This window comes from Microtus pennsylvanicus, chromosome 6 (genome assembly GCF_037038515.1).
Source record: "Microtus pennsylvanicus isolate mMicPen1 chromosome 6, mMicPen1.hap1, whole genome shotgun sequence".
Taxonomy (NCBI): domain Eukaryota; kingdom Metazoa; phylum Chordata; class Mammalia; order Rodentia; family Cricetidae; genus Microtus; species Microtus pennsylvanicus.
The window spans coordinates 122,745,277-122,762,483 of record NC_134584.1 but is presented as its reverse complement, the minus strand read 5'-3'; the positions used below and the strand labels follow the sequence as shown (position 1 = coordinate 122,762,483).

At 62.8% G+C, this 17,207-nt stretch overlaps 6 non-coding genes across 6 annotated transcripts; all 6 read left to right on the top strand.

Moving 5' to 3' along the window:
* Positions 1-2,241: 2,241 nt before the first annotated feature.
* On the top strand, positions 2,242-2,360 carry LOC142853277 (5S ribosomal RNA). The gene has a single exon (XR_012911195.1). It is a non-coding gene; the product is annotated as a 5S ribosomal RNA (ribosomal RNA).
* Positions 2,361-5,151: 2,791 nt separating this feature from the next.
* On the top strand, positions 5,152-5,270 carry LOC142853276 (5S ribosomal RNA). Its single transcript, XR_012911194.1, has one exon. It is a non-coding gene; the product is annotated as a 5S ribosomal RNA (ribosomal RNA).
* A 2,798-nt stretch (positions 5,271-8,068) lies between these two features.
* On the top strand, positions 8,069-8,187 carry LOC142853275 (5S ribosomal RNA). Its single transcript, XR_012911193.1, has one exon. It is a non-coding gene; the product is annotated as a 5S ribosomal RNA (ribosomal RNA).
* Positions 8,188-10,978: 2,791 nt separating this feature from the next.
* Positions 10,979-11,097, top strand: LOC142853273 (5S ribosomal RNA). Its single transcript, XR_012911191.1, has one exon. It is a non-coding gene; the product is annotated as a 5S ribosomal RNA (ribosomal RNA).
* Positions 11,098-13,885: 2,788 nt separating this feature from the next.
* LOC142853272 (5S ribosomal RNA) lies at positions 13,886-14,004 on the top strand. Its single transcript, XR_012911190.1, has one exon. It is a non-coding gene; the product is annotated as a 5S ribosomal RNA (ribosomal RNA).
* Positions 14,005-16,794: 2,790 nt separating this feature from the next.
* On the top strand, positions 16,795-16,913 carry LOC142853156 (5S ribosomal RNA). The gene has a single exon (XR_012911095.1). It is a non-coding gene; the product is annotated as a 5S ribosomal RNA (ribosomal RNA).
* The last annotated feature ends 294 nt before the right edge of the window (positions 16,914-17,207 follow it).

Here is a 17,207-nt window from a genome sequence, read left to right as displayed (position 1 = left end):
CTTGTGTGAGAAGCCCCATGTGGGTGCACGTGTGTTCGTGTAGGCCACAATAGGCGCCTTTGTGTTTGTGTGTGTGTTGTGCGTGCATGCTTGTGAGTGCGCACGTGTGTCTGGGGTTTTGCCTGCTTTTGTCTCTGCCTGCTCGGGAGTGTGTGCATTTTTGCATGATTGTGTGTGTGTGTGTGTGCTGTGCGTGCGTACTTGTGTGGATGTGCGTCTGGGTGTCCACCTGCTTGCGTGTCAGTCTGTAGGCTCCGATCGCGTGCTTGCGTACACGCGTGCTTGAGTGTGTTTCTGCATGCGCGAGCGTGTGAGTACGCTTGTGTGCAGGCCCGAGTGCCTACGGGCATGCGCGCGTGCATGAGGGGAAGCGCCCACGCACTGGTGCCCTCTAGGGCTCGCTCGGCTGGTGGGCTTGTCCCCGGTGGGATGGGATGCCAGGTATCAACAGTTGGTTGCCTCCTGAACCCAACCTGAGAGGCCAAGGCCTGGGCTCAGGGATGGAATCTGTGAGGTGGAGGCCAACCACCGAGGTCCAAGATGGGCATGGAGTCAAGAAGCTGGACGCTCAGGCGCTGTTCCACTAAGCCCTACGGTGGAACTCCCTATCTATCTATCTATCTATCTATCTATCTATCTATCTATCTATCTACCCAGAGCCAAGCCGAGAGAGAGAGGTCTGTGCTGTGCTGAGCTGTGCGGTGGATTTCAGATGCCAGCCGACAGCATCCTTATAACAGTCCAGGCTCAGGAAGGTCCTGCTCAGCCCCAGAGGTGGGTGCAGAAGGAACAGACTTGCCTTCTTGAGTCTTCCTTGATGGTGGGGGATGCCGGGTGGCCCGGTGGAAATAAGGATACATAGCCCAAGAGAGTTGCGGCCGGGACCTGCCCCCGCCCCCACCGTCCAGGAGCAGAGAGCGCCAAGACCCAAGTTCCAAGTTCCAAGTTCCCTCGGCCCCACCGGTCGGCCCAGGAGCATCTTCCACGCTGGACAGCCTGCCTTTCTCTCTTCTCCCCGACGCGCAGGGCGGGCGTGCGGCCCACTTCACGACGAGGCACCTTCAATGGGGGACTGGATGGCCCCGCTGGCTGGCGATAGGGGATAGGGGTGGGACTGGGGGTGGGGGTGGACATGGGGCAGAACTGGAATCTTGGGAGCTGGCATTCCAAGTTCCAAAGAGAGAACCAAGGTTTCTCAGAACGGCGAGAAAGCACAGGCGGGCACAGGCACACAGTCTCTCTAACCCAATCCCAGGCTTTCTAGATTCTCCAGGAGGAGGGGGTTACTCTGGGGAGCCGAGGAAGAGGAGCAGGAGCAGGAGCAGGAGCAGGAGGGAAGGGCAGGTAGAAGAAGAGGTGGAGGAGGAGGAGCATTAGGAGGAAACTACAGTTCCCCAATGATGAGAGACTAGCGCCTAGCCACTACCAGACCCGTCGAGGCACCTCCGTAGGTAGGGCACCAGCAAGACAGTGTCTACCCCTGTCTGGAAGGATGCCCCAAGCGATCCAACCGCTTTGCCTGAGCCTATCTGGGCACCTCCCCCGCGAACTCCTCATGCCACCCCATGCCACCCCACCCCAGTCTCACCCCAGCCCCACCATCACCCCTTGCCGGGCGCCGCCCATCTCCCCGGACCCAACCCCCATGCTTCCACCAGTGGCCCGCGGGACGACAGAGGCAAGGAGCTGGCTGGCTACCTGGCAACAGTCCCCAGGTGGAGGGAGAGTCGGGGTCCAAAGCCGACCCCTGCCCTGGAAAGCCCTGAGGCCCTGTCAAAGCCGACACCCGTGGATTCCCCACCGAAGGAGGCTGAGGGCGGGCAAGGGAGGAGCCAGCTTGCGGGCCAACAAACCTGCCAGGGGCACGGTTGGGGCGCGGTGAGGGTGCCCGATGAGGAACGGGAGACAAGGTCGGTAGGTAGGGCTGCCTGGCGACTGCTGCTGGCCCTGGAGCCCGGCTCCGGGTCGGGGCAGAGGGCGGCCTAGCTGGCAGGCTGTCTGGCGGGCGGGGAGGGGATCGTCCGTCCGCCCGCCCGCCCGCCCGCCCGTCCGTCCGTCCGTCCGTCCGTCCGTCCGTCCTTCCGGACTCGGACTCCGGAGGGCGTGGGGGCGTGGGGGCGGGCTGGCGTGCAGGAGCGCAGGCAGGCCAGTGTTACAGCAGCAGCAGCAGCAGCAGCAGCAGCAGCAGCAGCAGCAGCAGCAGCAGCAGGCTCTTGGGGCACGACAGCGACACACGCCTCCGTCTACGGCCATACCACCCTGAACGCGCCCGATCTCGTCTGATCTCGGAAGCTAAGCAGGGTCGGGCCTGGTTAGTACTTGGATGGGAGACCGCCTGGGAATACCGGGTGCTGTAGGCTTTTTGTCTTCCTTTTCTCTTTCGGCCCCTTTTGGCCTTCGCGACCGCGGGCCGAGGGCCAGCCCGGACCAGGCAGGACACCACCAGGACAATCCGCACCCCGGAAAGACGGCGCACCTCTCACAAGGTTCCAAATCCACCCACCGCTCAGAGCCCTCAGGCACGCAGGAAACCCACCCACGAGGGGAAACACCCGAGTGGGGAAGGAAATGACAGGACCACTGAAGGAAATTAAGACTAACTCGCTGCGCGGGGTGGGTGTCACGGGTGGAAGCTGGACGGCCACCGGCATGCCCTTGGGAGCCGCGGCGAGGGGCGAAGGGCGAGGGCCAAGGGCCTAGGTGCGCCTGGCATCGCAGCCCCGCACAGCACAACACTGTGTATGTGTTCAGGAAGAGATCGCCTCGCCCCCTCCACGCAATGCACCCGGTGGATGCGGTCTAAGAGCAAGCAGGCTCCACCCACCCACTCCCGGGGATGGGGTGTGCGCCCACCTGCGTGCCTGTGTGCCTGCTTGCCTGTGTGTAATGTGCAATGTGCGTGCTTGTGTGAGAAGCCCCATGTGGGTGCACGTGTGTTCGTGTAGGCCACAATAGGCGCCTTTGTGTTTGTGTGTGTGTTGTGCGTGCATGCTTGTGAGTGCGCACGTGTGTCTGGGGTTTTGCCTGCTTTTGTCTCTGCCTGCTCGGGAGTGTGTGCATTTTTGCATGATTGTGTGTGTGTGTGTGTGCTGTGCGTGCGTACTTGTGTGGATGTGCGTCTGGGTGTCCACCTGCTTGCGTGTCAGTCTGTAGGCTCCGATCGCGTGCTTGCGTACACGCGTGCTTGAGTGTGTTTCTGCATGCGCGAGCGTGTGAGTACGCTTGTGTGCAGGCCCGAGTGCCTACGGGCATGCGCGCGTGCATGAGGGGAAGCGCCCACGCACTGGTGCCCTCTAGGGCTCGCTCGGCTGGTGGGCTTGTCCCCGGTGGGATGGGATGCCAGGTATCAACAGTTGGTTGCCTCCTGAACCCAACCTGAGAGGCCAAGGCCTGGGCTCAGGGATGGAATCTGTGAGGTGGAGGCCAACCACCGAGGTCCAAGATGGGCATGGAGTCAAGAAGCTGGACGCTCAGGCGCTGTTCCACTAAGCCCTACGGTGGAACTCCCTATCTATCTATCTATCTATCTATCTATCTATCTATCTATCTATCTATCTATCTACCCAGAGCCAAGCCGAGAGAGAGAGGTCTGTGCTGTGCTGAGCTGTGCGGTGGATTTCAGATGCCAGCCGACAGCATCCTTATAACAGTCCAGGCTCAGGAAGGTCCTGCTCAGCCCCAGAGGTGGGTGCAGAAGGAACAGACTTGCCTTCTTGAGTCTTCCTTGATGGTGGGGGATGCCGGGTGGCCCGGTGGAAATAAGGATACATAGCCCAAGAGAGTTGCGGCCGGGACCTGCCCCCGCCCCCACCGTCCAGGAGCAGAGAGCGCCAAGACCCAAGTTCCAAGTTCCAAGTTCCCTCGGCCCCACCGGTCGGCCCAGGAGCATCTTCCACGCTGGACAGCCTGCCTTTCTCTCTTCTCCCCGACGCGCAGGGCGGGCGTGCGGCCCACTTCACGACGAGGCACCTTCAATGGGGGACTGGATGGCCCCGCTGGCTGGCGATAGGGGATAGGGGTGGGACTGGGGGTGGGGGTGGACATGGGGCAGAACTGGAATCTTGGGAGCTGGCATTCCAAGTTCCAAAGAGAGAACCAAGGTTTCTCAGAACGGCGAGAAAGCACAGGCGGGCACAGGCACACAGTCTCTCTAACCCAATCCCAGGCTTTCTAGATTCTCCAGGAGGAGGGGGTTACTCTGGGGAGCCGAGGAAGAGGAGCAGGAGCAGGAGCAGGAGCAGGAGGGAAGGGCAGGTAGAAGAAGAGGTGGAGGAGGAGGAGCATTAGGAGGAAACTACAGTTCCCCAATGATGAGAGACTAGCGCCTAGCCACTACCAGACCCGTCGAGGCACCTCCGTAGGTAGGGCACCAGCAAGACAGTGTCTACCCCTGTCTGGAAGGATGCCCCAAGCGATCCAACCGCTTTGCCTGAGCCTATCTGGGCACCTCCCCCGCGAACTCCTCATGCCACCCCATGCCACCCCACCCCAGTCTCACCCCAGCCCCACCATCACCCCTTGCCGGGCGCCGCCCATCTCCCCGGACCCAACCCCCATGCTTCCACCAGTGGCCCGCGGGACGACAGAGGCAAGGAGCTGGCTGGCTACCTGGCAACAGTCCCCAGGTGGAGGGAGAGTCGGGGTCCAAAGCCGACCCCTGCCCTGGAAAGCCCTGAGGCCCTGTCAAAGCCGACACCCGTGGATTCCCCACCGAAGGAGGCTGAGGGCGGGCAAGGGAGGAGCCAGCTTGCGGGCCAACAAACCTGCCAGGGGCACGGTTGGGGCGCGGTGAGGGTGCCCGATGAGGAACGGGAGACAAGGTCGGTAGGTAGGGCTGCCTGGCGACTGCTGCTGGCCCTGGAGCCCGGCTCCGGGTCGGGGCAGAGGGCGGCCTAGCTGGCAGGCTGTCTGGCGGGCGGGGAGGGGATCGTCCGTCCGCCCGCCCGCCCGCCCGCCCGTCCGTCCGTCCGTCCGTCCGTCCGTCCGTCCTTCCGGACTCGGACTCCGGAGGGCGTGGGGGCGTGGGGGCGGGCTGGCGTGCAGGAGCGCAGGCAGGCCAGTGTTACAGCAGCAGCAGCAGCAGCAGCAGCAGCAGCAGCAGCAGCAGCAGCAGCAGCAGGCTCTTGGGGCACGACAGCGACACACGCCTCCGTCTACGGCCATACCACCCTGAACGCGCCCGATCTCGTCTGATCTCGGAAGCTAAGCAGGGTCGGGCCTGGTTAGTACTTGGATGGGAGACCGCCTGGGAATACCGGGTGCTGTAGGCTTTTTGTCTTCCTTTTCTCTTTCGGCCCCTTTTGGCCTTCGCGACCGCGGGCCGAGGGCCAGCCCGGACCAGGCAGGACACCACCAGGACAATCCGCACCCCGGAAAGACGGCGCACCTCTCACAAGGTTCCAAATCCACCCACCGCTCAGAGCCCTCAGGCACGCAGGAAACCCACCCACGAGGGGAAACACCCGAGTGGGGAAGGAAATGACAGGACCACTGAAGGAAATTAAGACTAACTCGCTGCGCGGGGTGGGTGTCACGGGTGGAAGCTGGACGGCCACCGGCATGCCCTTGGGAGCCGCGGCGAGGGGCGAAGGGCGAGGGCCAAGGGCCTAGGTGCGCCTGGCATCGCAGCCCCGCACAGCACAACACTGTGTATGTGTTCAGGAAGAGATCGCCTCGCCCCCTCCACGCAATGCACCCGGTGGATGCGGTCTAAGAGCAAGCAGGCTCCACCCACCCACTCCCGGGGATGGGGTGTGCGCCCACCTGCGTGCCTGTGTGCCTGCTTGCCTGTGTGTAATGTGCAATGTGCGTGCTTGTGTGAGAAGCCCCATGTGGGTGCACGTGTGTTCGTGTAGGCCACAATAGGCGCCTTTGTGTTTGTGTGTGTGTTGTGCGTGCATGCTTGTGAGTGCGCACGTGTGTCTGGGGTTTTGCCTGCTTTTGTCTCTGCCTGCTCGGGAGTGTGTGCATTTTTGCATGATTGTGTGTGTGTGTGTGTGCTGTGCGTGCGTACTTGTGTGGATGTGCGTCTGGGTGTCCACCTGCTTGCGTGTCAGTCTGTAGGCTCCGATCGCGTGCTTGCGTACACGCGTGCTTGAGTGTGTTTCTGCATGCGCGAGCGTGTGAGTACGCTTGTGTGCAGGCCCGAGTGCCTACGGGCATGCGCGCGTGCATGAGGGGAAGCGCCCACGCACTGGTGCCCTCTAGGGCTCGCTCGGCTGGTGGGCTTGTCCCCGGTGGGATGGGATGCCAGGTATCAACAGTTGGTTGCCTCCTGAACCCAACCTGAGAGGCCAAGGCCTGGGCTCAGGGATGGAATCTGTGAGGTGGAGGCCAACCACCGAGGTCCAAGATGGGCATGGAGTCAAGAAGCTGGACGCTCAGGCGCTGTTCCACTAAGCCCTACGGTGGAACTCCCTATCTATCTATCTATCTATCTATCTATCTATCTATCTATCTATCTATCTATCTATCTACCCAGAGCCAAGCCGAGAGAGAGAGGTCTGTGCTGTGCTGAGCTGTGCGGTGGATTTCAGATGCCAGCCGACAGCATCCTTATAACAGTCCAGGCTCAGGAAGGTCCTGCTCAGCCCCAGAGGTGGGTGCAGAAGGAACAGACTTGCCTTCTTGAGTCTTCCTTGATGGTGGGGGATGCCGGGTGGCCCGGTGGAAATAAGGATACATAGCCCAAGAGAGTTGCGGCCGGGACCTGCCCCCGCCCCCACCGTCCAGGAGCAGAGAGCGCCAAGACCCAAGTTCCAAGTTCCAAGTTCCCTCGGCCCCACCGGTCGGCCCAGGAGCATCTTCCACGCTGGACAGCCTGCCTTTCTCTCTTCTCCCCGACGCGCAGGGCGGGCGTGCGGCCCACTTCACGACGAGGCACCTTCAATGGGGGACTGGATGGCCCCGCTGGCTGGCGATAGGGGATAGGGGTGGGACTGGGGGTGGGGGTGGACATGGGGCAGAACTGGAATCTTGGGAGCTGGCATTCCAAGTTCCAAAGAGAGAACCAAGGTTTCTCAGAACGGCGAGAAAGCACAGGCGGGCACAGGCACACAGTCTCTCTAACCCAATCCCAGGCTTTCTAGATTCTCCAGGAGGAGGGGGTTACTCTGGGGAGCCGAGGAAGAGGAGCAGGAGCAGGAGCAGGAGCAGGAGGGAAGGGCAGGTAGAAGAAGAGGTGGAGGAGGAGGAGCATTAGGAGGAAACTACAGTTCCCCAATGATGAGAGACTAGCGCCTAGCCACTACCAGACCCGTCGAGGCACCTCCGTAGGTAGGGCACCAGCAAGACAGTGTCTACCCCTGTCTGGAAGGATGCCCCAAGCGATCCAACCGCTTTGCCTGAGCCTATCTGGGCACCTCCCCCGCGAACTCCTCATGCCACCCCATGCCACCCCACCCCAGTCTCACCCCAGCCCCACCATCACCCCTTGCCGGGCGCCGCCCATCTCCCCGGACCCAACCCCCATGCTTCCACCAGTGGCCCGCGGGACGACAGAGGCAAGGAGCTGGCTGGCTACCTGGCAACAGTCCCCAGGTGGAGGGAGAGTCGGGGTCCAAAGCCGACCCCTGCCCTGGAAAGCCCTGAGGCCCTGTCAAAGCCGACACCCGTGGATTCCCCACCGAAGGAGGCTGAGGGCGGGCAAGGGAGGAGCCAGCTTGCGGGCCAACAAACCTGCCAGGGGCACGGTTGGGGCGCGGTGAGGGTGCCCGATGAGGAACGGGAGACAAGGTCGGTAGGTAGGGCTGCCTGGCGACTGCTGCTGGCCCTGGAGCCCGGCTCCGGGTCGGGGCAGAGGGCGGCCTAGCTGGCAGGCTGTCTGGCGGGCGGGGAGGGGATCGTCCGTCCGCCCGCCCGCCCGCCCGCCCGTCCGTCCGTCCGTCCGTCCGTCCGTCCGTCCTTCCGGACTCGGACTCCGGAGGGCGTGGGGGCGTGGGGGCGGGCTGGCGTGCAGGAGCGCAGGCAGGCCAGTGTTACAGCAGCAGCAGCAGCAGCAGCAGCAGCAGCAGCAGCAGCAGCAGCAGCAGCAGCAGGCTCTTGGGGCACGACAGCGACACACGCCTCCGTCTACGGCCATACCACCCTGAACGCGCCCGATCTCGTCTGATCTCGGAAGCTAAGCAGGGTCGGGCCTGGTTAGTACTTGGATGGGAGACCGCCTGGGAATACCGGGTGCTGTAGGCTTTTTGTCTTCCTTTTCTCTTTCGGCCCCTTTTGGCCTTCGCGACCGCGGGCCGAGGGCCAGCCCGGACCAGGCAGGACACCACCAGGACAATCCGCACCCCGGAAAGACGGCGCACCTCTCACAAGGTTCCAAATCCACCCACCGCTCAGAGCCCTCAGGCACGCAGGAAACCCACCCACGAGGGGAAACACCCGAGTGGGGAAGGAAATGACAGGACCACTGAAGGAAATTAAGACTAACTCGCTGCGCGGGGTGGGTGTCACGGGTGGAAGCTGGACGGCCACCGGCATGCCCTTGGGAGCCGCGGCGAGGGGCGAAGGGCGAGGGCCAAGGGCCTAGGTGCGCCTGGCATCGCAGCCCCGCACAGCACAACACTGTGTATGTGTTCAGGAAGAGATCGCCTCGCCCCCTCCACGCAATGCACCCGGTGGATGCGGTCTAAGAGCAAGCAGGCTCCACCCACCCACTCCCGGGGATGGGGTGTGCGCCCACCTGCGTGCCTGTGTGCCTGCTTGCCTGTGTGTAATGTGCAATGTGCGTGCTTGTGTGAGAAGCCCCATGTGGGTGCACGTGTGTTCGTGTAGGCCACAATAGGCGCCTTTGTGTTTGTGTGTGTGTTGTGCGTGCATGCTTGTGAGTGCGCACGTGTGTCTGGGGTTTTGCCTGCTTTTGTCTCTGCCTGCTCGGGAGTGTGTGCATTTTTGCATGATTGTGTGTGTGTGTGTGTGCTGTGCGTGCGTACTTGTGTGGATGTGCGTCTGGGTGTCCACCTGCTTGCGTGTCAGTCTGTAGGCTCCGATCGCGTGCTTGCGTACACGCGTGCTTGAGTGTGTTTCTGCATGCGCGAGCGTGTGAGTACGCTTGTGTGCAGGCCCGAGTGCCTACGGGCATGCGCGCGTGCATGAGGGGAAGCGCCCACGCACTGGTGCCCTCTAGGGCTCGCTCGGCTGGTGGGCTTGTCCCCGGTGGGATGGGATGCCAGGTATCAACAGTTGGTTGCCTCCTGAACCCAACCTGAGAGGCCAAGGCCTGGGCTCAGGGATGGAATCTGTGAGGTGGAGGCCAACCACCGAGGTCCAAGATGGGCATGGAGTCAAGAAGCTGGACGCTCAGGCGCTGTTCCACTAAGCCCTACGGTGGAACTCCCTATCTATCTATCTATCTATCTATCTATCTATCTATCTATCTATCTACCCAGAGCCAAGCCGAGAGAGAGAGGTCTGTGCTGTGCTGAGCTGTGCGGTGGATTTCAGATGCCAGCCGACAGCATCCTTATAACAGTCCAGGCTCAGGAAGGTCCTGCTCAGCCCCAGAGGTGGGTGCAGAAGGAACAGACTTGCCTTCTTGAGTCTTCCTTGATGGTGGGGGATGCCGGGTGGCCCGGTGGAAATAAGGATACATAGCCCAAGAGAGTTGCGGCCGGGACCTGCCCCCGCCCCCACCGTCCAGGAGCAGAGAGCGCCAAGACCCAAGTTCCAAGTTCCAAGTTCCCTCGGCCCCACCGGTCGGCCCAGGAGCATCTTCCACGCTGGACAGCCTGCCTTTCTCTCTTCTCCCCGACGCGCAGGGCGGGCGTGCGGCCCACTTCACGACGAGGCACCTTCAATGGGGGACTGGATGGCCCCGCTGGCTGGCGATAGGGGATAGGGGTGGGACTGGGGGTGGGGGTGGACATGGGGCAGAACTGGAATCTTGGGAGCTGGCATTCCAAGTTCCAAAGAGAGAACCAAGGTTTCTCAGAACGGCGAGAAAGCACAGGCGGGCACAGGCACACAGTCTCTCTAACCCAATCCCAGGCTTTCTAGATTCTCCAGGAGGAGGGGGTTACTCTGGGGAGCCGAGGAAGAGGAGCAGGAGCAGGAGCAGGAGCAGGAGGGAAGGGCAGGTAGAAGAAGAGGTGGAGGAGGAGGAGCATTAGGAGGAAACTACAGTTCCCCAATGATGAGAGACTAGCGCCTAGCCACTACCAGACCCGTCGAGGCACCTCCGTAGGTAGGGCACCAGCAAGACAGTGTCTACCCCTGTCTGGAAGGATGCCCCAAGCGATCCAACCGCTTTGCCTGAGCCTATCTGGGCACCTCCCCCGCGAACTCCTCATGCCACCCCATGCCACCCCACCCCAGTCTCACCCCAGCCCCACCATCACCCCTTGCCGGGCGCCGCCCATCTCCCCGGACCCAACCCCCATGCTTCCACCAGTGGCCCGCGGGACGACAGAGGCAAGGAGCTGGCTGGCTACCTGGCAACAGTCCCCAGGTGGAGGGAGAGTCGGGGTCCAAAGCCGACCCCTGCCCTGGAAAGCCCTGAGGCCCTGTCAAAGCCGACACCCGTGGATTCCCCACCGAAGGAGGCTGAGGGCGGGCAAGGGAGGAGCCAGCTTGCGGGCCAACAAACCTGCCAGGGGCACGGTTGGGGCGCGGTGAGGGTGCCCGATGAGGAACGGGAGACAAGGTCGGTAGGTAGGGCTGCCTGGCGACTGCTGCTGGCCCTGGAGCCCGGCTCCGGGTCGGGGCAGAGGGCGGCCTAGCTGGCAGGCTGTCTGGCGGGCGGGGAGGGGATCGTCCGTCCGCCCGCCCGCCCGCCCGCCCGTCCGTCCGTCCGTCCGTCCGTCCGTCCTTCCGGACTCGGACTCCGGAGGGCGTGGGGGCGTGGGGGCGGGCTGGCGTGCAGGAGCGCAGGCAGGCCAGTGTTACAGCAGCAGCAGCAGCAGCAGCAGCAGCAGCAGCAGCAGCAGCAGCAGCAGCAGCAGCAGCAGCAGGCTCTTGGGGCACGACAGCGACACACGCCTCCGTCTACGGCCATACCACCCTGAACGCGCCCGATCTCGTCTGATCTCGGAAGCTAAGCAGGGTCGGGCCTGGTTAGTACTTGGATGGGAGACCGCCTGGGAATACCGGGTGCTGTAGGCTTTTTGTCTTCCTTTTCTCTTTCGGCCCCTTTTGGCCTTCGCGACCGCGGGCCGAGGGCCAGCCCGGACCAGGCAGGACACCACCAGGACAATCCGCACCCCGGAAAGACGGCGCACCTCTCACAAGGTTCCAAATCCACCCACCGCTCAGAGCCCTCAGGCACGCAGGAAACCCACCCACGAGGGGAAACACCCGAGTGGGGAAGGAAATGACAGGACCACTGAAGGAAATTAAGACTAACTCGCTGCGCGGGGTGGGTGTCACGGGTGGAAGCTGGACGGCCACCGGCATGCCCTTGGGAGCCGCGGCGAGGGGCGAAGGGCGAGGGCCAAGGGCCTAGGTGCGCCTGGCATCGCAGCCCCGCACAGCACAACACTGTGTATGTGTTCAGGAAGAGATCGCCTCGCCCCCTCCACGCAATGCACCCGGTGGATGCGGTCTAAGAGCAAGCAGGCTCCACCCACCCACTCCCGGGGATGGGGTGTGCGCCCACCTGCGTGCCTGTGTGCCTGCTTGCCTGTGTGTAATGTGCAATGTGCGTGCTTGTGTGAGAAGCCCCATGTGGGTGCACGTGTGTTCGTGTAGGCCACAATAGGCGCCTTTGTGTTTGTGTGTGTGTTGTGCGTGCATGCTTGTGAGTGCGCACGTGTGTCTGGGGTTTTGCCTGCTTTTGTCTCTGCCTGCTCGGGAGTGTGTGCATTTTTGCATGATTGTGTGTGTGTGTGTGTGCTGTGCGTGCGTACTTGTGTGGATGTGCGTCTGGGTGTCCACCTGCTTGCGTGTCAGTCTGTAGGCTCCGATCGCGTGCTTGCGTACACGCGTGCTTGAGTGTGTTTCTGCATGCGCGAGCGTGTGAGTACGCTTGTGTGCAGGCCCGAGTGCCTACGGGCATGCGCGCGTGCATGAGGGGAAGCGCCCACGCACTGGTGCCCTCTAGGGCTCGCTCGGCTGGTGGGCTTGTCCCCGGTGGGATGGGATGCCAGGTATCAACAGTTGGTTGCCTCCTGAACCCAACCTGAGAGGCCAAGGCCTGGGCTCAGGGATGGAATCTGTGAGGTGGAGGCCAACCACCGAGGTCCAAGATGGGCATGGAGTCAAGAAGCTGGACGCTCAGGCGCTGTTCCACTAAGCCCTACGGTGGAACTCCCTATCTATCTATCTATCTATCTATCTATCTATCTATCTATCTATCTATCTATCTACCCAGAGCCAAGCCGAGAGAGAGAGGTCTGTGCTGTGCTGAGCTGTGCGGTGGATTTCAGATGCCAGCCGACAGCATCCTTATAACAGTCCAGGCTCAGGAAGGTCCTGCTCAGCCCCAGAGGTGGGTGCAGAAGGAACAGACTTGCCTTCTTGAGTCTTCCTTGATGGTGGGGGATGCCGGGTGGCCCGGTGGAAATAAGGATACATAGCCCAAGAGAGTTGCGGCCGGGACCTGCCCCCGCCCCCACCGTCCAGGAGCAGAGAGCGCCAAGACCCAAGTTCCAAGTTCCAAGTTCCCTCGGCCCCACCGGTCGGCCCAGGAGCATCTTCCACGCTGGACAGCCTGCCTTTCTCTCTTCTCCCCGACGCGCAGGGCGGGCGTGCGGCCCACTTCACGACGAGGCACCTTCAATGGGGGACTGGATGGCCCCGCTGGCTGGCGATAGGGGATAGGGGTGGGACTGGGGGTGGGGGTGGACATGGGGCAGAACTGGAATCTTGGGAGCTGGCATTCCAAGTTCCAAAGAGAGAACCAAGGTTTCTCAGAACGGCGAGAAAGCACAGGCGGGCACAGGCACACAGTCTCTCTAACCCAATCCCAGGCTTTCTAGATTCTCCAGGAGGAGGGGGTTACTCTGGGGAGCCGAGGAAGAGGAGCAGGAGCAGGAGCAGGAGCAGGAGGGAAGGGCAGGTAGAAGAAGAGGTGGAGGAGGAGGAGCATTAGGAGGAAACTACAGTTCCCCAATGATGAGAGACTAGCGCCTAGCCACTACCAGACCCGTCGAGGCACCTCCGTAGGTAGGGCACCAGCAAGACAGTGTCTACCCCTGTCTGGAAGGATGCCCCAAGCGATCCAACCGCTTTGCCTGAGCCTATCTGGGCACCTCCCCCGCGAACTCCTCATGCCACCCCATGCCACCCCACCCCAGTCTCACCCCAGCCCCACCATCACCCCTTGCCGGGCGCCGCCCATCTCCCCGGACCCAACCCCCATGCTTCCACCAGTGGCCCGCGGGACGACAGAGGCAAGGAGCTGGCTGGCTACCTGGCAACAGTCCCCAGGTGGAGGGAGAGTCGGGGTCCAAAGCCGACCCCTGCCCTGGAAAGCCCTGAGGCCCTGTCAAAGCCGACACCCGTGGATTCCCCACCGAAGGAGGCTGAGGGCGGGCAAGGGAGGAGCCAGCTTGCGGGCCAACAAACCTGCCAGGGGCACGGTTGGGGCGCGGTGAGGGTGCCCGATGAGGAACGGGAGACAAGGTCGGTAGGTAGGGCTGCCTGGCGACTGCTGCTGGCCCTGGAGCCCGGCTCCGGGTCGGGGCAGAGGGCGGCCTAGCTGGCAGGCTGTCTGGCGGGCGGGGAGGGGATCGTCCGTCCGCCCGCCCGCCCGCCCGTCCGTCCGTCCTTCCGGACTCGGACTCCGGAGGGCGTGGGGGCGTGGGGGCGGGCTGGCGTGCAGGAGCGCAGGCAGGCCAGTGTTACAGCAGCAGCAGCAGCAGCAGCAGCAGCAGCAGCAGCAGCAGCAGCAGCAGCAGCAGCAGCAGCAGCAGCAGCAGGCTCTTGGGGCACGACAGCGACACACGCCTCCGTCTACGGCCATACCACCCTGAACGCGCCCGATCTCGTCTGATCTCGGAAGCTAAGCAGGGTCGGGCCTGGTTAGTACTTGGATGGGAGACCGCCTGGGAATACCGGGTGCTGTAGGCTTTTTGTCTTCCTTTTCTCTTTCGGCCCCTTTTGGCCTTCGCGACCGCGGGCCGAGGGCCAGCCCGGACCAGGCAAGACACCACCAGGACAATCCGCACCCCGGAAAGACGGCGCACCTCTCACAAGGTTCCAAATCCACCCACCGCTCAGAGCCCTCAGGCACGCAGGAAACCCACCCACGAGGGGAAACACCCGAGTGGGGAAGGAAATGACAGGACCACTGAAGGAAATTAAGACTAACTCGCTGCGCGGGGTGGGTGTCACGGGTGGAAGCTGGACGGCCACCGGCATGCCCTTGGGAGCCGCGGCGAGGGGCGAAGGGCGAGGGCCAAGGGCCTAGGTGCGCCTGGCATCGCAGCCCCGCACAGCACAACACTGTGTATGTGTTCAGGAAGAGATCGCCTCGCCCCCTCCACGCAATGCACCCGGTGGATGCGGTCTAAGAGCAAGCAGGCTCCACCCACCCACTCCCGGGGATGGGGTGTGCGCCCACCTGCGTGCCTGTGTGCCTGCTTGCCTGTGTGTAATGTGCAATGTGCGTGCTTGTGTGAGAAGCCCCATGTGGGTGCACGTGTGTTCGTGTAGGCCACAATAGGCGCCTTTGTGTTTGTGTGTGTGTTGTGCGTGCATGCTTGTGAGTGCGCACGTGTGTCTGGGGTTTTGCCTGCTTTTGTCTCTGCCTGCTCGGGAGTGTGTGCATTTTTGCATGATTGTGTGTGTGTGTGTGTGCTGTGCGTGCGTACTTGTGTGGATGTGCGTCTGGGTGTCCACCTGCTTGCGTGTCAGTCTGTAGGCTCCGATCGCGTGCTTGCGTACACGCGTGCTTGAGTGTGTTTCTGCATGCGCGAGCGTGTGAGTACGCTTGTGTGCAGGCCCGAGTGCCTACGGGCATGCGCGCGTGCATGAGGGGAAGCGCCCACGCACTGGTGCCCTCTAGGGCTCGCTCGGCTGGTGGGCTTGTCCCCGGTGGGATGGGATGCCAGGTATCAACAGTTGGTTGCCTCCTGAACCCAACCTGAGAGGCCAAGGCCTGGGCTCAGGGATGGAATCTGTGAGGTGGAGGCCAACCACCGAGGTCCAAGATGGGCATGGAGTCAAGAAGCTGGACGCTCAGGCGCTGTTCCACTAAGCCCTACGGTGGAACTCCCTATCTATCTATCTATCTATCTATCTATCTATCTATCTATCTATCTACCCAGAGCCAAGCCGAGAGAGAGAGGTCTGTGCTGTGCTGAGCTGTGCGGTGGATTTCAGATGCCAGCCGACAGCATCCTTATAACAGTCCAGGCTCAGGAAGGTCCTGCTCAGCCCCAGAGGTGGGTGCAGAAGGAACAGACTTGCCTTCTTGAGTCTTCCTTGATGGTGGGGGATGCCGGGTGGCCCGGTGGAAATAAGGATACATAGCCCAAGAGAGTTGCGGCCGGGACCTGCCCCCGCCCCCACCGTCCAGGAGCAGAGAGCGCCAAGACCCAAGTTCCAAGTTCCAAGTTCCCTCGGCCCCACCGGTCGGCCCAGGAGCATCTTCCACGCTGGACAGCCTGCCTTTCTCTCTTCTCCCCGACGCGCAGGGCGGGCGTGCGGCCCACTTCACGACGAGGCACCTTCAATGGGGGACTGGATGGCCCCGCTGGCTGGCGATAGGGGATAGGGGTGGGACTGGGGGTGGGGGTGGACATGGGGCAGAACTGGAATCTTGGGAGCTGGCATTCCAAGTTCCAAAGAGAGAACCAAGGTTTCTCAGAACGGCGAGAAAGCACAGGCGGGCACAGGCACACAGTCTCTCTAACCCAATCCCAGGCTTTCTAGATTCTCCAGGAGGAGGGGGTTACTCTGGGGAGCCGAGGAAGAGGAGCAGGAGCAGGAGCAGGAGCAGGAGCAGGAGGGAAGGGCAGGTAGAAGAAGAGGTGGAGGAGGAGGAGCATTAGGAGGAAACTACAGTTCCCCAATGATGAGAGACTAGCGCCTAGCCACTACCAGACCCGTCGAGGCACCTCCGTAGGTAGGGCACCAGCAAGACAGTGTCTACCCCTGTCTGGAAGGATGCCCCAAGCGATCCAACCGCTTTGCCTGAGCCTATCTGGGCACCTCCCCCGCGAACTCCTCATGCCACCCCATGCCACCCCACCCCAGTCTCACCCCAGCCCCACCATCACCCCTTGCCGGGCGCCGCCCATCTCCCCGGACCCAACCCCCATGCTTCCACCAGTGGCCCGCGGGACGACAGAGGCAAGGAGCTGGCTGGCTACCTGGCAACAGTCCCCAGGTGGAGGGAGAGTCGGGGTCCAAAGCCGACCCCTGCCCTGGAAAGCCCTGAGGCCCTGTCAAAGCCGACACCCGTGGATTCCCCACCGAAGGAGGCTGAGGGCGGGCAAGGGAGGAGCCAGCTTGCGGGCCAACAAACCTGCCAGGGGCACGGTTGGGGCGCGGTGAGGGTGCCCGATGAGGAACGGGAGACAAGGTCGGTAGGTAGGGCTGCCTGGCGACTGCTGCTGGCCCTGGAGCCCGGCTCCGGGTCGGGGCAGAGGGCGGCCTAGCTGGCAGGCTGTCTGGCGGGCGGGGAGGGGATAGTCCGTCCGCCCGCCCGCCCGCCCGCCCGTCCGTCCGTCCGTCCGTCCGTCCTTCCGGACTCGGACTCCGGAGGGCGTGGGGGCGTGGGGGCGGGCTGGCGTGCAGGAGCGCAGGCAGGCCAGTGTTACAGCAGCAGCAGCAGCAGCAGCAGCAGCAGCAGCAGCAGCAGCAGCAGCAGCAGCAGCAGCAGGCTCTTGGGGCACGACAGCGACACACGCCTCCGTCTACGGCCATACCACCCTGAACGCGCCCGATCTCGTCTGATCTCGGAAGCTAAGCAGGGTCGGGCCTGGTTAGTACTTGGATGGGAGACCGCTTGGGAATACCGGGTGCTGTAGGCTTTTTGTCTTCCTTTTCTCTTTCGGCCCCTTTTGGCCTTCGCGACCGCGGGCCGAGGGCCAGCCCGGACCAGGCAAGACACCACCAGGACAATCCGCACCCCGGAAAGACGGCGCACCTCTCACAAGGTTCCAAATCCACCCACCGCTCAGAGCCCTCAGGCACGCAGGAAACCCACCCACGAGGGGAAACACCCGAGTGGGGAAGGAAATGACAGGACCACTGAAGGAAATTAAGACTAACTCGCTGCGCGGGGTGGGTGTCACGGGTGGAAGCTGGACGGCCACCGGCATGCC